This window comes from Crocodylus siamensis, chromosome 2 (genome assembly GCF_052110815.1).
Source record: "Crocodylus siamensis isolate JL-2025a chromosome 2, ASM5211081v1, whole genome shotgun sequence".
Lineage (NCBI taxonomy): Eukaryota > Metazoa > Chordata > Crocodylia > Crocodylidae > Crocodylus > Crocodylus siamensis.
Window position 1 is genome coordinate 74028703 of NC_143396.1, and position 16857 is coordinate 74045559.

General features: G+C 42.6%; 1 protein-coding gene across 2 annotated transcripts in view; it reads left to right on the forward strand.

Annotated features, from left to right (window-relative positions):
- Nucleotides 1-16857, forward strand: part of ASB5 (ankyrin repeat and SOCS box containing 5) — a 78784-nt gene that overhangs the window by 16960 nt on the left and 44967 nt on the right. The window lies entirely within an intron of this gene.

Sequence of the window (16857 nt, forward strand, 5' to 3'; positions counted from 1 at the left end):
TTGAGTAGACGTTTTCTCCATGAGTAGCTTTTCCATATATGCAGAAGGATGGTAGAGTCTAGTTTATGATGGACAATAAAATCAGCTTGTTAGAATTTTTTGTTTAGTTTATAACAAAAACACATCTAAAGAAGATTTTCAGGTAAAAAAATAAGACAATATGATTTCTTAAATGTAGGTTAATAGGAGGTACTGTGTAACATTTAAATTATACTAAGTACTGTTTGTGACTCCTGTAGTTAAGATTGCTAATACTTTCCATTCTAAGACCCTGTTTCTAGTTGCTTATAACATTGCTAGTCTTTAGCTAGTTAGGGTAAAGTGTTCTGTGCCAAATGCATGATTTGGGCTGAAATTTTTAGAACATATCAGGAAGACAAATCATGCATTTTAGAGAATAATTTTAGAGAAAAATGTGTTGTTTTTCTCAATGTGTTTTCCTTATTTTTTCAGTATTTTTCTGAATCTTACAACTGTTTCTTTGAGAAGATGTAACCTCTCCAGGACTGGGTACAGGGACTTGAAAATTTGCAAGGATGATACCCTCATGGCAGTGCATTTTGCCATCCTTGTAGAAATTCACCCTAAATTTTAAGCCTCTGAACATTACACTGTGTGCTTGCTCAAATAGAAAACTGGTGGAAGTATTCTTTGAAGAGTCCATCTTTACAGAGCAAGTGCACAAGGTTATTTCTTACTTTCTAATCACACTGCACACGCGTATTCCCATGTTTGTAAGGATGTGTTGAGCATGCTAGGCTGTTCAACACATCCTTCACTGGTATGAACTTTTCTCAGAGCCTGGGACCACTGTGGCATTGGGCAATGTAACCAAAAACAAGAGGATGCTCTCCTTTTTACTGTAATGACCCTAATACTCATAACTACAGTACTATGGAAGGGAGGAGAGGTAGGCTGTTTTGGATACAGAAGGGCAAGGAGTAGAAGTGGGGAAAAACAGCTTTCAGGGATTTCAGAAATTTGTGTATTCCAAACTGGGATGAAACCGACTTTTTGTAGCTAACCAAAAAAGAGAGAGACTCTCATACCAAAATGGGAAATGCACCTATTTTGTTCAAAATAGAACATAGTCCACTTGACAACCTGCCTTCTCAGATAGAGAATTAATGTCAATTAATGGGCTGCCCCAGGAAGTTCTGGCATTGAGTCAGGATGCTGTAGCTTTGGGTCTGTCCAATCTAGAATAGACAGAACCCATATCTCCTAGGAACCTAATCTCCAAGCTACCAGGTCTTCTGGGTGGGTTTATTTTGATCTTTTCAGTTAAAACTGTTCTACTTGCATACATAAAATAATACATTTTTTCAGGAGTAGAAAGGAAGATGGCAGAGGAAAAGAAGTAAGCTCTTGCTCAGTAGTTAGAACATTCACCTAGAATGCGTGACAGTCTAGTTCAAAGCCCTAATCCCAAATGTGATGAAATGGAGATTATTTGAACCTGTTTCTCACATGGCGAGCTTCCTCTAATGGCAAGCTCTTGGATATTCTGGTGTAGTCTCTTCCTTTCCTAGCAGAATTTTTGTTATGGAGCCACAATGCCTTACTCAAGGATAATTTTATAAAACTCGGCATGTTGGGTAAGATTTGGGTGGCAAAACAGCATTTCCAATTAAAACTGTTTTTGGCAGAAATTCCTAGCAAGTTCTAGAGAGGAGCTTGTGGGGAAGACCAATACAGGAGATGGGTGAGGGAAAAGGATTAGAACAGGGTTAGAGGGAACAAAGGTAAAAGGAGTCAGATTGGGTACAGGTTGAAGGGGGATTCAACCTTTAAAATACACTATGGTATCTGGCACTGAACTCAGGAGTTCTAAGTCTCAGCATTTCCTTGTTGTCATCAAACATCTATGAAACCCACTTATAAAATGTGTGTCTAAAAAAACAATAATAGCACAAATACAGGAGAAGTTACTGTTGATTAATAATAATAATAATTTTGTCAGCCATAGTAGCAGAGGTCTGTGTGGATCTAAGGGTACCAATACTGTTGGTGAGGGGTGAGTGGGGTCAAGGTGGTCCCATATGATAGAATATGTGTTGTGTTTACTCTTTTTAAAATACTTTTTAAAGAGACTGTACACTAAATAGCTGCATTAAAAATCACTTACACCAGATTTTTCATAGATGATTATCAATGTTTTCTTATTTTCTGAGTGCCCAAGTAACAGTACTTGGAGCCAGATTTGCATACCATTTACTTGTCAGTGAAAAATCTGCTCAGAACATAAAGTCCTATGAATTGTTATACATCAGATAAAATCAGGTGCCTAACCTTACTAGTAAATACTGTTCTAACTGCTGGCCATTCAAATTAGGCACCCAAAATCCATGGGCATCTTTAATTTTAATCCTTTTGTCCTCTCTCCTTAATTTGTAGAAGAGTGATAATGATGCCTTCTTAACTAACTGTGACCATGTACAGACCATCCATTGTGCTGGGAGAAGTGGGATTCTTTAAGAGATTTCTTGTGGAAGAGAATTGGCTCTTCTGCAAGAAGTTAGATGGAGTACCTGTGTGTACAGACATTAATTTCTATCAGAAGAAATTTATTCCAGTAGAAAAATAGCCTGTCCAGGGGGCACTCTCTGGGCCACCCTTGCCCTCAGGGGAGCCTATTACTTGATAGCCTGCCCTCTCCCCTGGCTAGGAAAGGGGCCGGCTGAATAGCAGCGGCTGGCACACAGCCCTGGAAGGGTTCCTCCTGTAGAAGAATGCCCCCCTACCCCATCCTTCCAATCAGCTAATTGGCAGAGACATCCTTCCATGGTGGGGAACCTTCCCTGTTTTCTCCTGCAGGAGAATAGCTCTGCTCCTTGCATCTTCCAGGTTGACCTGCAGCAAGGCTCCTGGAGTCCTGCAGTAGGGGCATGGCAGTCTCCCCTGCTCCTCACAGCTCCAGGCTGACCCAAAGTAGTACAGAGCATGTGGGAGGAGGGGAAGAGTATTTCATTGTGGTGGTTAGGCACAGCGGTCTGCCTTATTCCAGGAGCTGCACTGGGGAAAGCTGAATGTCTTGCTCCTAGCCCCACTGGTCAAATGGCGGGGGCAGCAGGTTAAAAGCTGAAGGAGTCAGGAACTGGGTATGCAGAGGTTTTCCCCAGCTTGGCTTTTGATTCCCAGTTTCCCCTTGCCACCCTGCTGAACAGTGGGGCAGCAATTTAAAAGCTGGTGCTGAGAGCCCTGCTTTTAAATCTCTACTATGGCACTCAACTTCATGGTGGGGCAGCAAGGTGAGACAGGAGTCAGGTTGGGAAGACATTTCCAGAGCCTGCTCGTGGCTGCCTGCTCTTACATTGATGCCCTGAGCCTCAGCCAGGTGGTAGGGATGGCAAGGGGAAGGCAGTAGGCATCAGCAAAGCTCCTTGCCTATTACCAAAATGAGGGACTGCATGGTTTTAGGAAGAGGCAGGGAGTGATGACTCCTTGTCATCTCCCCATTTACAGCAGGAGGGGAGCAACTAGCCCTCAGGTCTTCTCAAGGCTGGGGTAAATGCTTAGGATTATACTATATATCTACTCAGTCAGCAAACATTCACAGAGTGCACGGAGTGGCAGAGGAATCCTGTGGAAAAAATAGTATGTGATCATCTAATTAAAGGTTCGCAAAATATATATGTACAATAGATACATTTAAGTTTGCCCAAACAATCTTATTTGTGGTATTTCCTGACTTTTGAGTGCCTATCTTTATAACCCTAATGTTCTATGAATACAGTTTTTGTTTGTATATTATATATTTACCACCTATATATTATATATTTACCACTGTAGTAGAACATTGTACAGAGTTTTACGTATGCTATTATTCTCATGGACTGTTTCTGGGCTATATCAATTCTCTCCAGACATAAATCTATCATGCAAAACTTTGAAATAACTATTAAAGTACAGTATTACTACTACTAACAGAAAGAGTTAGTTGGTTTTAAAATATTGAAACTCCTTACCACTGGAATTTCCTTTTTGGCACACATTTGATGAAATACAGCCTCATTTTTTCCACACTGGTCACCTCTAAAATTGAAGTATTGCATTGCATTTCAATAATAGTAATGGGAGAGGGGTCTGAGCCACAATGCTTTCCTAAAGTGTTTAGTATATTAGGTACTTTGCACTAATAGTAATTACACTTTGAAGAATTGTAAGTGTGGTTATCTTATCTTAATCTATCCATCTTATACCTTTACTTATCACCAGGTTGGTCTTCTATGTAAAATCAAGAGCAGGAACAAAGCTCCACATATTACTGATTAGTATTCAGTTTGCAGTCCACTATAAATTCATAGGTGTTTGGGTCGGAAGGGACCTCACTAGATCAAGTCTGACCTCCTGCCATGGGCAGGAAAGAGCACTGGGGTCAGATGACCCCAGCCAGGTGCATGTCTAGCCTCCTCTTAAAGGTCCCCAAGGTAGGGGAGAGCACCATCTCCCTTAGAAGCCCATTCCACATTCTGGCAACCCCTACTGTAAATACGTTTTTGCTGATGTCTAACTTAAATCTGCTTTATGCAGCTTTTGTTCCTAGTTACTCCAAGGGGTGCCCTGGTAAAAAGAACATTTCCTATTCCTTGCTGCCCCCTCCCCCCACCCCACTGATAAATTTGTTGGCGGCTACAAGAGCACTTCTCAGCCTTCTCTTGTGGAGGCTGAAGAGATCCAGGTGCCTCAATCTCTCCTCGTAGGGTTTTGCTTTCAAGCCTCTAACCATACGAATGGCCCTCCTCTGAACCCTCTTGAAGTTGTCCACAACCCTCTTGAAGTACGATGCCCAAAACTGGATGCAGTACTCCAAGTACGGCCTGACCAATGCTGCATAGAGGGGAAGTATCACCTTCTTGGATCTGTTTGTCATTCACTTGCTAATGAATGATAAAGTCCGGTTAGCTTTACTGATCATTTTCTCACGTGGATGACTCATGTTCATCTTGGTGTCAGCAATGACTCCGAGATCCCTTTCTGTTGCTGTGCTGCTGAGAAAGTCCTCCCCCAACCTGTAAGTGTGTTGGTGATTGCTTCTCCCTAGGTGCAGCAGTTGGCACTTGCCTTTGTTGAATTGCATCCTATAACCACCACATCCTCTTCTGCAGTACTTTGACTTACACAAAATAGTGAATAAATGGCTCTCTCATCTTTTCTTCCTTCATACAGTTCTTTGCACTTGTCTTTAGTGAATTTCATCTACCTTAATTTGTACCATTTCTGTACTTTTTCAAGATCATCTTAAATTTGAAACTCATGTTTCAAAGCACTTGTAATCCCTCCCTGGTTGGTGAATATTCTCTATTTCATCATCCAAGTTCTTAATGAAAATGTTGCATAGTACTAGACTCAGAACAGACCTTTATAGTCTGTTTAAAATGCATTAGATAATGTCTTAAAATAAATCAACAGAACCTAGTCCTTTTCCCTGGTGAAGTCAATGGTAAGAATTCCATTTTAAAAAAAGACTTCAATGAGGGAAGGATTAGTTCTATTATGAAGTTCCCATTAACTAACTTATTTTTAACTTTGGCAGTGATCTTGTAAACACTTACTCATATGTTTAACTTTATACACATAGTTGTCCCATTGAACTTGATAGGGCTAATCACAATTGCATAGCTAAGAACTTGTGGTTTGTAAAGGCAAGGTAGGTAGGTTTCATTACACTATGATGCCTGACGTTTCTTCTTCCTTGTACTGAAGTAGTTAGCAGAAAAAGTTCAGAAGTCTCATTGCAGTTAAAAGGAAGAAAACTCACAATGCCTGTGTGCATGCATGTGTGTACACACATACATACGTTTATTCCACCTTAAAATCCCAGGCTGTAGAAACTGAAAAATGGAACCACATTTAAATATAAAATATTCACCAAGAGTTTTATCTTAAATAGGCGTCCTGGAATGACAAAAGCAAAGATTCTTTTTTAATGAAATATCCTAAAAGTCATGAATTTGTCAAGAAGTAGTCATGTACATACCCATGATCTTATGTCTGGATATTTTTGTCACTTTGGCCTATGCAGCTAAACAGAATTTAGGTCATGGCAGGATTATTTTCATTAATAGGAAAACAGGTTCTCCAAGCATGGTGTATTCATTGATACATTTGTTTTGTACAATGAACATCCACACAGTTCTCTTTCCCTGATCATAGTGGAAACAGATGGCAGCAAACCTTTTTCCCTGCTTGTAGTTTCACAGACTGCCTGAGCAGTCAGTTCTATGCCAAAAGGAGCTTTGTCTCTCTGGTTCAATTTAGGACCAAATAACTGCATCTCTTCCTGTCCGATGGCTCTCTTGCTCTCTTATCTCCTCCTGTTTTATTTTGTCATTAATAATTGCAGAGCTTGCCAAGCAGTCTACTAACTCCTTTAAACAGGATACCTATTAATCTACCCATTTTAGGGTGAGATTGCACATTATAGTTAGATCATGTTAAGAACACATCAGACTTCAAGGATCATACATTTAGGCTCATTAACAAGTACCAACTGTCCTCTAGGTGCCTTAATGTTACACCACTTCTGGCATGGATTGTCTTTGATCTGTTGTGTCTAGCTCAAGTTAAGTTAACTTTTGGGTGTTCACCTGAGATAAAACCACCACTTTGCAGTCCTCCTACCAGTATCCTAGGAGGCATTGTTTCCGGTGGACTAGCTAACACCCAGGACTCTAAGGCCCTGGACTGACAGCTGGGAACAGCTGGGCCATAGATGTATGGAGAGGAAGGGAAAAGGAGTAAAGTGGGGTAGGGAAGCCAGGGGAAGGGGGACATGGGAAAGATGGAATGGAGGTCAGGAGTGGAAGGGGAAAGAGGGAGGAGGCAGGGGGGGAGAGTGGGTGAGGAGAGAGCTGCTAGGCTGCTGCCCCCTCTACCGTCTGAATCACCCCCACAACTATACATCATCCTTTCCACTTTCAAATTTCCTCCTGCAGCCCTATCAGCCCTTTCACCCTTAGACCACTACCCTGTTGTTCTGATCAGCCAGAGAGTAGAAAAGGTAGCAATGCGGGTGTTCCTCTTCCTTACCTTCTCCTGGGGTCTCCACAGACTATGGCCCCTATGCACACATAGATCCAGCCCCTTCTGAGCCCAGCAACAAAAGTGGGGGCAAGGGTAAGGGGGGAAGAGGCTTCCAGGTAGCTGTAGGGCCTGGCAGGGGCTGGATCTGGGTGCGCAGGAGGCATGGTCTGTAGAAACCTCAGGCTGCAGGGAGCCTGGGAGCAGGTAGAGAAGGGGAATCCCTTCACCACTGCTGTTGCTCTTGGGCTGATTGGGGTGGCAGGCCTGATTGAGGGGTGGACAGGCAATCTGGGAGTGATGGAGTGATTCCAGGGGATGAAGTAGGCAATCAAAGTAGTGTAGAGGGATCCTTCCCCAACCTAAACTGTGGCTAGAGAGCTGGCAAGTGGGGTAGGCTTGGAGCTGACTTGGAGACCCTAGCCAAGCTGAGCAGTGCACATTAGAGAGGTTATTAACTCTTAACATATGACTGATCCATAGCACCTGTTAATCTGAACAAACTAACATTCCTTAGAATTAGCACCTGATAACTCTAAGATAATTTCACCGGTATCTTTGTATATAAAGGGTTTAATTGCTCCTTCCATTTAGCCTGAAGGAGGCACATTCACATGTTTTAACTAGGCCTGTGACATAAGAACTGCCATACTGGGTAAGACAAATGGTCCATGTAGCCCAGTATCTATAGTATATAGTCATTATCTGCATTTAAGAGGTCCTGTGCAAAGGTAGTCCCTACCCACCAGTATATTCAGCCCTGCAGAGCTTGTTATAGGCCCCTGCCTCAGCAAGTGCCATGGCACCCTGCATCACACCACCTCAGCTGGCTAGGGGATATCATGCCTGTCTGCTTCCAAACATCCCAACCCCGCCAGCTCTCTCCATGCTTATGCTCCACATGCTTCAACATCCTGTCATATTGCATCCTGCCTGGATATAAAACAGTGGGACACCCTTGGCAAGGTTGAAGGTCCCCGGTGGGCCAGCCTGTATTCTGTCATAATCCCATGAGCCACTGGGGATTTAGGCTGGTAGCTCTTGTATGGAGTCATCCCCATGGGTGTTTATCTGGTGCACTTCACAGGCATCCCCAAAACCTGCCCCTACTCTCAATAGAGGGAGACCCTGGCACACATCTGCCTTGAGTGCACCAGGCTGCAGCCCCTCCATTACCTCCTCAGGAACCTGTTCTTGGATCTACTTCTTCCCTCACATTTTCTTTTATGTATTCCCCATCCACGGCCCCACTGAGTCCCAGGACTCCTAGTCAACCTCTTCCTTACTCTGACCAAATTCACCATCTACCAGACCAGGTAGGAGGCCCTCTGTTCCCTGCCTGATTTGCTGCTTTGCTTTCTGCTTCCTGCCCTGTCAATGCTGTCCCCTCCTTGCTCTCCTGCATGCCATACACAGAGGCTGCTTGTACCACTTGTGCGCTGCTTGAGAGGGACTGTCTTTGGTTTAGATTGTCAGAGGATTATCTTTGATCAAAGACTCACTTGATGGCAGCTTGATAACATTATGCTTCTGCTTCAATATTGTTTTTCTAGAAATTAGTTAACAGTATGAATCCTTTAATTTTCTCTATATTTTTTTCTGTGATTACAATAACAGCATAGTATGTTTTTGTCCCTCATCCATTATATAAAATAGGGCTGTCCAACCAGTGGCCTGGTGGGTGCATATAGTTTCTTGCTCCTAGGTTCCTACCCAGTTGCTGTTGCTCTCAGTGCTCTGCCTGCAGCAGCTGGGGTTTCTGCCCCCCCACCCTTCTCTGGCTCCACTTCCTGCCGCCCCAGAGTGCAGTGCAGTGAAGTACAGCACAGATGGTGTGGCACAGTGCAATGGGGAGCTTGTGACTGGAGAGCTGAAAGTAAGGCTGGGATGTCCACACGGCATGCTGCTGTGGGGGGAGGGGAGGCTTGTGGCTTATGCTTGTACATGTGCAGCATGCAGCCTGTGCTGATGCAGCCCAGGGTTTACATGGGCCCCAACCACTTAGAAGTTGGATTGTTGGAAAAATGTTGGAAAACTACTACACTTGAACCATCTTCCTGCTAATTATCAAAAAGAAGAGAGAGTAATAAGGTTTTCATTACAATAATGCAGGTTGCATTATGAAAGATAGAAATAGGAAAAATGTAAGTTGTGGCTGTATGTAAATACACTATAATTTGCCAAGTACTGGTTAGCCAGGTAGCCTCCAGTAAAAAAAATAAAAATGTGAAGGTCTTGTTCAGAAATTGACCATAGAAGGTCACAACTTTGCACTTTTGGAGACTTCTGGTGATTTTGCTGAAGGTACAAAAGCTGCTGACGCTCTGTTCCATTGCACTGTGCACTGTCCAAATTCTTTCCTGAGGACCTCATAATCTAAGAATACAGCAACAAATGACAAGTGAAGAGAAGTAAAACATGCAATTGATGTTTGTTTCAAGTTAAATTTGGGACCTATGTCAAGTGATCATGTCACTAACCCTCCTAAAATCGTCACTAGCACAGTCATAAAATTGAGGGACAGGTCCAGAAGTTTATTTCATTAACTTCCAAGCTCTCTTAGGAAGTAGAGGTATGGAAGAGGCTTCCTTCTTCCTTTATAAAACTCTGAGATGTCAGTTCTTTCCTTTTCTGTATTGGAATGAAACCAAGACTTTAAAAAATACTCACAAACTATGAGACGCAGAGATCCCTGCACTGCTTGTAGTTTGGTGGTCAGGTTCTTCCTTGAAGTACTGGAGACCTGGCCTGAAGTCCTTGTTATGCCTGATTTAGACCAGAGACTTGAACCCCTTACTCCAGACCAAAAAGGAGTGCTCTGACCATCAGACAATTGGCTATTCTGAAGTAGAGCTCTCTTAGTTTCTCCTTTTGGACCTGTTCAATTGAATAATTAAATATTAATTTTATCAACTGGTTCTGTAGTTGAAGGCTTAGGACCCTCATAAGGGTCATGGGAGATCCAGGTTCAAGTCCAGATGCAAGGTATAGTTAATTATTCATACAATGTAAAACACTTTCAACAGGAACAATTTTAGGAAACACCCAGTTAAGACAACCCAATAGCTTGGTGAGATCTCTTAGTGGGGTGCATACCCCTTCATGTACCCAGTCTCTGTTTCATCATAAGGGGCATACTATCAGTAAATGATTTAGTTTTAACTAAGCATTTTCTGGTTAAAATATTTTGCTGAAAAATTCCCAAGCAAGTCTACTGGAAAAGTTTCCTACTCACTACAGATTGTAATGGATACATTTCTATATTGAATGAAGTGAAAAAATACAGCTATCGAAAACATTAGCTGGAACATACAACGTATTTGTAACATCTTGGCAATAATATGTATGGCCCTGTAAGATACACAAATGCTAGGAAAAGGCATGAGGGGGAAAATTAAGAGTTCAGGGTACATCTACATGTTCATTAATGTACTTTAGGTAATACACATCAAATCTAGTACCTCAGAGCACTTTTACACGTGCTCTGGGGGTGGGGGTGACACTTTAATTAGAGCGACTCCAAGAGCCACTCTAAAGTGCTGCCACATCTCCTGTATCAGCATCCCCGTGCTTAAAAATGGCAGTGGTGGTGCCTGAACTAAAGCTTCTTCGACAGGATTTAGTTCGAGTGCCCCTTCCATCATTTTTAAGCATGGGGATGCTGATACACAAGACACAGGAGGCTGCTAGAACATAGCAATTGCCATGCTCCAGCAGATTCAATTAATCCAATGTGTTGGAGTAGCCTTTGTGCTTGTGACCTCCATTGTGAGATAATAGAAAAAGGTACATTAGCCTATTGTAATACACATTAGCTAAAGAGCATTTTTTTAATGCTTTAATGCACATTAAAATAAGCTAATGCACATTAAAGCACGCATGTAGATGAGCCCTTAGACTTTTACTTTAAATGTACAGGCTTTTAGATGTTTGCGTTTTAAATATCTGCCAAGTACTAACACACTTAAAACATCTGACAAGTGTTATTTTGGTATAAATGTACTCACTTCAGGACATCATATTGTTTATTACTTTCACCGCTGCAAGTCCAAGGGGAAAGGACCAATTGTGGCATTTGGCTCCTTTTCTAGTTCAGTCTTGGAGCTTTGGCATAAAATGGAGTAGTCTCAGGGCTTTTCTAGTTTGTGACAGCAGCACGAGTGACCTTACAGCAATGAAAATAACAGGTTGCTGCCAGGGGTCAATTGGGGAAGAACGAGCCTAGGTGGTGCTAACCATTCCAGACTTTGCCCACAAATATACAAAAATGGGTTCTACTGGTTTCTGTGGGGCTGGCACCCACTCAGTGGGTTGACATGCATCAGGTAAATCATGGCAAAAGGTGTTAACCTACTCCTATATCAGGGGAAAATTTACTGCCATCTTAGGGTTGGCTAAAATATTTTAGCTACATGTAATTTAGTATCAAGTTTTTTTTTTCTGCTCATGACAAATCTTGAGATAAGTGTAGTTCACACTTTTCACATCTATTATTTTAGCATTCTGCAAGCTCGAACAGATATTTCAGCAGCAGCTGGACACAGCTTGTTTTTTCAAGGTTTTCTTTATAGACATAGCACTTGATATATTATTTTTTACATAAAATATAAGCTGGAGGAAAGGAAGGCAGAATGCTTTCGCTGTTTCTGTCCCCCCAGACTCATTTGTGTAAATAAAGTGGGGGAAGTGACTGGGGCAGCCACCCTGTGTGATGCCCTTGTAGGAGGTGGAAAAAATAGTTGTGATTACAGTGGCAGCTGACCATGCCACTGTGATCAGCACCACAGCAGCTGGCAGTGCCCTGGCCATTGCATAGCTGCCCCAGGCACAAAACTGGCTGGCTGCACCTCAGCTCAGACTATTTTGAATTCAGACTTTGATAGATGGTGGAGTCAATTTTAAGTCTTATTATAGAGGTGTGACTTGGAGCTCCACAGGTGGGTTGGGTTTGTGCTTAAAGCATGATTTAGTTGTTCTGTTACATATGACCTGTATATCACCTCCTCTCCCAAATTCAGCACTTAAGTTTTACATACAATAATGAATCTTTAAGATACTATATAAGTATTCATGTCACAGTATTTATTATTTACAGAGTTAATGTAGTTCATTTGAATTTTGATGAAAGGATCAGGCCTAATAATGGTAGTTGTGCTTGGAAGTAGCATAGCTCACTGCTGAAGGGAGATGCTGCAGGATTTTTTTAACTGCTTTCCCAGATGACAACAGAATATATCATTTAACCAGAACACATATAAGATAAACCAGGAACCATCAAAACAATATTAAAATAGCATCTATAAATTATTTGAAAGTCTTCAGTGACCATGAATTCAGCTGTGTGATATGCTTGTGAGGGCTAGAAGGATCTAGTCTCATGACACAGGAGAGAAATATCAGAGCTGCAGTTGCAGATGTGGGTGACAGCAGGAGATTTACCTGTAAATACAGGTAATAGTACAGAGCTTTTAGCCTTAGAGAAGGTCTGTACTTTTTCCTGTGGGCCCTTAGCTTCCCTTTTGGAGTTTAGTTTGTATATCCAAACTGCTCAACACCAGAAAAAAAGAAAATCAAGGTTTAGCTTTAAAAGATTTATAGTCTCTGCAGAGGTAGATCTGGGATTTTGAAAAGCAGGATGCAGATGGTGTGGCACATCACTGGTTAAAATTAGCACAACACACTTATTTTCAGTTAAAGAGAAACTAGAAGCTTTACTAATATATTAGGGGCGCAGTGTTACATTATTCACTTTAAGATTAAAGCTAAACTTTGCACTAATTTGCTAGATTACATATTAAATTTTAAAAAATGCAAACTAGGCAAAATAATCAAAAGATATTGTTTCATTAGTCATGTGACCATTATAGTTATGTGTATGTCTCTTGTTCAGTTTCATAAAACAAAATCTATTCTTTCCGACTGTGTTGACAGTGTATACAGGCAGTCCTCAGACTTACGACATAATTGGTTCCTGAAAACCACGTCTTAAATTGAACATTGTAACTCAGAACCCATTTTCCCATAGGAAACAATATTATAAATGGGGGATTGGTTCCTGAACCAAGGCCTGATACCCTATTTTCACCAAAAATAACCCAGAATTTTGTACTCAATCAATTATACATAAGTAATATAGCTACGTTAATATATTCATATTGTAAATAGCAATCATATTGATTTAGAAAGACTTCTTTGAGTTGACTTTACTGGACTTTTTGAAGGGTTCTTGGCCAGAGTCTTTTCAGGAGTCTTTTCTCCTTTCTTAAAGAAAGCGTCCAAGGAAATTTGGGCAGATGTTCTCCAGGGAGATGGGAGATGCAAACTTGCTTGCTGGCGTGGTGTGGCATCAAATCAAGCATTATAAAGTCAAAACTGATGTCAGAAAGTTGAAACGGTATCAATTTATAAACGTTGTAAGTGTGAAACATTGTAAGTCGAGGACTGTCTGAACTTCAGTGTCCATCATTTCCACACTTTAGTTAACATTACCACACTGAGTTAAGGTTTTTAGCTGGGGATAAAAACAGTCTGCGGAGCTCTGAAATGGAAGAGAGACATTACCATGAATGGCTAACAACCAGAAGAACTACAGAAGAAAGGATAACTTAAGTAGTGGAATATGAAGGCCATTATAAAAGAAAGGATCATTAACACCTATGAAGTGAAGATAATAGCAGGAATCAGGTAGATTATAAGTCATGAAGTCAATAGACTCCCTCACTGCTGCCTGAATAGAAATGCTTCCACCCCTCCCAGGCAGTTGGTTTTAAAGTTTGGATGGAGCAGGAATCAAAGAGGGGTGCAACTGAATTTGCTGCCCCTGAATCTCCTGTATCCCAAGGTGTAAATTAAAATGCTCAGATGTCTTTAGGCATACTGTTTGTCCTAACATCCTGATGTTTCGGCTTCCTCTACAGTGGGGTGCATGTTCCTCTTCATGGGATCTTTTGATTGTACTTTAATAAATAGTGGCAGCAGGACATTGATTGTACTGTCATCCCTCTGCTTTACCTGTGACAAGTTAGGATGTTCTTGGTCTTTTGGGGGATGTGCCTGTTAGTTGTGCAATTAGTGCAGTTTTAAGAATAGTCTAGATTGGGGGTTGGCAACCTAGGGCCTGTGGGCTAGATCTGGTATTCAGCAGCAGGGGCTTTACCTGTGTTGTGTTACAGCTATTTAGCCAGATGATCAAGAGTTTTACTTGTGCCTCATTATGGCTGGGCAGCAGGGAGAAGCAGCAGTGGCTGCAAGGTCCTAATGCATTCTTACCTCAGACCCAACCTACGTCATTTCAGCCCACTCTTGGAAAACATTGCCAACCTCTGGGTTAGACAAAAATTTGTCTTGGATGGTTTAGATAGGGATGATCCTGTCTTGAGCAGGGCTTGTACTAGATGACCTCCTGAGGCCCCTTCCAGCCCTACTTTTTATGGTTCCATGATACATATAATTAAACTGACAGTATGCCTGCTGCCCAGTACATTATATACATTTGTATCTGTGACATTTTAAAGGAATAATACTAAATAGCACTTAGTGATTTAGGGCTTGATCCTGCTCCTGTAAAGTCAATGGCAGGATTTTACCACTAGTTTCAATGGGATCAGGATCAAGTCCATATAAGGTTTTTACACTGACATGAGGTAGGAATTATATTCTGTTAATAGTAAATGACTTTGTTTTGTCTCCTGTGCATTTGGGCACTGATCAGGTTCTGCTGCATTGTACTATGTATCAGGGCAGATAAACTATTTAATGGCTCAGTACTCAATTTAGTTCTGCAGAAGCACACCGCTGCAGAAGGGGCACTTTTAACTGCTGATCAGGGCCGAAGATGCTCTTATCTTGAGCTTTATGTTGTTTTGTAGTTGGTCTCTATTTCCATTGATAGGATTTGAAACAGAAGCCCTATTCATGGGCAAACTGGTCCCCAAGAGAAAGTGGTGCTTCACTCATAGCATTTTTTGAGTGAATTTCAAGGTGTGTTTTGGTAGGTAAGTGTCTTGCAAAAGGAACAAGCCTCAAATAACATGAAACATCATGCCCCAAAGACGTGAGGTACTTACACTTCTTTATAACACATGAAAGCAACTCCGCTGCTATCTAATGTTAAATGACTGCAGTATATGCTGTCCTCAGTGACACCTTTTCCATACTACACTGCCCTTGTTTGTGCAGACAATATAAAATATCTACTATAACAGCAACACATGTAGTGGGCTGAGAAGGAAGAAGGGGTCTTTGTTAAGGTATGAAATTCAAGTAGTTTAGGATACACTATTTGGGGGGGAAGGGGAAAAAAGTTTCAATAATTGAAAACTCCCAAGCAGTTGTATAATTATTAAATGAGTTAGCTTTATACTGTGCGGGAGTGTAGGTGTGTGAGGTTTGTGGGAGGCATGGGATTTGTGGGTGGGTGTGGCACCCTCACATGTCCCCCCCACCATGGTGCACAGCCCCCACTGGCAGCAGCAGCAAGTGGTGAGCCCTTGGGGCATTCATAGTTGCAGCAGGCAAAGCCCCCAGCAGCACACAGCTCCAGCTGAGTCTCAGGGCACTGAAGGCAGGAGCCGTGCACCATTGGGGGGTTCCCAGCACTCCAGCAGGAAGTCACATGTGGAGGAACGGAGTGGTATACCATCAGGCTGGGCTGGCTCATATGGCTTCCTGCTGGAGGAGGCACAGTCCCCTCACTGGAGACGTGTACAGGACCTACACCTTGTGCAGGAGGTACACATCCCCACTAGAGAAAACACCATAGTGGATCTGGTGTTAGCTTCTGGGGATGACCTGGTGGGGGATGTGCTAGTACAAGGGAGGCTAGGGCACAGTGATCATGAAATGATCCACCTTGCTATTCAGAGAAAGGTGGCTAGCACAGTGCAAATGTTTGACTTTAGGAAAGCCAACTTTGATGTGCTCGGGGAAGTAGTCAGGGAAGCACTCGGAGCCCAGGGTGAGCTAGTATGGGGGTCCAGGAAAGGTGGTGCTTCCTCAAGGAGGCTATCCTTGGGGCGCAGCAGGACGCAATTCCTCTGCGCAAAGGGTCCAAGAAACCTTCATGGCTGAGTGTGGATATCCAGCTGGCCTGAGGGCAAAGAAAAAAGCGGTGGAAGCAGGGGGCAGGGACAAAGGAGGAGTACACCTCCCTGACCTGAGCTTGTAGGGATTTGGTAAGGGACGCTAAAGCAGCACTGGAGCTTAGATTAGCTTTTGGGATTAAGGATAACAAAAAGTCCTTCAAGTATATAGGTAGCAAGAAGAAGTCTTGGGGTAACATTGGACCCCTATGAGGCAGGGCAGGGCAGTTGGTGACAGATGCGCAAGAGAAGGCAGAAATCTTCAACAAGTTCTTTGCTCTGTGTTCCTGTCTGCTGACAATGGGGTGCTCTCGGGCATAGAGAGGCCCAGGAAGGATGCGAGTCCCCTGACTGTTAGTTCAGACCTAGTTAAGGATTACCTGGAGGGCTTAGATGTGTCCAAGTTGGCAGGCCCAGATGACCTTCATCCGCAGGTGCTGAGGGAACTGGCTGGTGGCATTGCGGAGCCATTGGCACAGCTGTTTGAAGACTCCTGGTGCTCAGGCCAAGTCCCTGAGGACTGGAAAAGGGCCAATGTGGTCCCTATTTTCAAGAAGGAGAGGAAGGAAGAGCCTGGCAACTACAGGCCAGTCAGCCTTACTTCTATCTGGGGAAGGTCTTTGAAAAAATTATCAAGGGCCACATTTGTGAGAGCCCTGCAGGGGAAGTGAGGTTGAGGTACCCCTCAACCAACATGGGTTCATGCCAGTCCGATCCTGCCTGACTAACCTGGTCTCTTTCTATGACCAGGTAA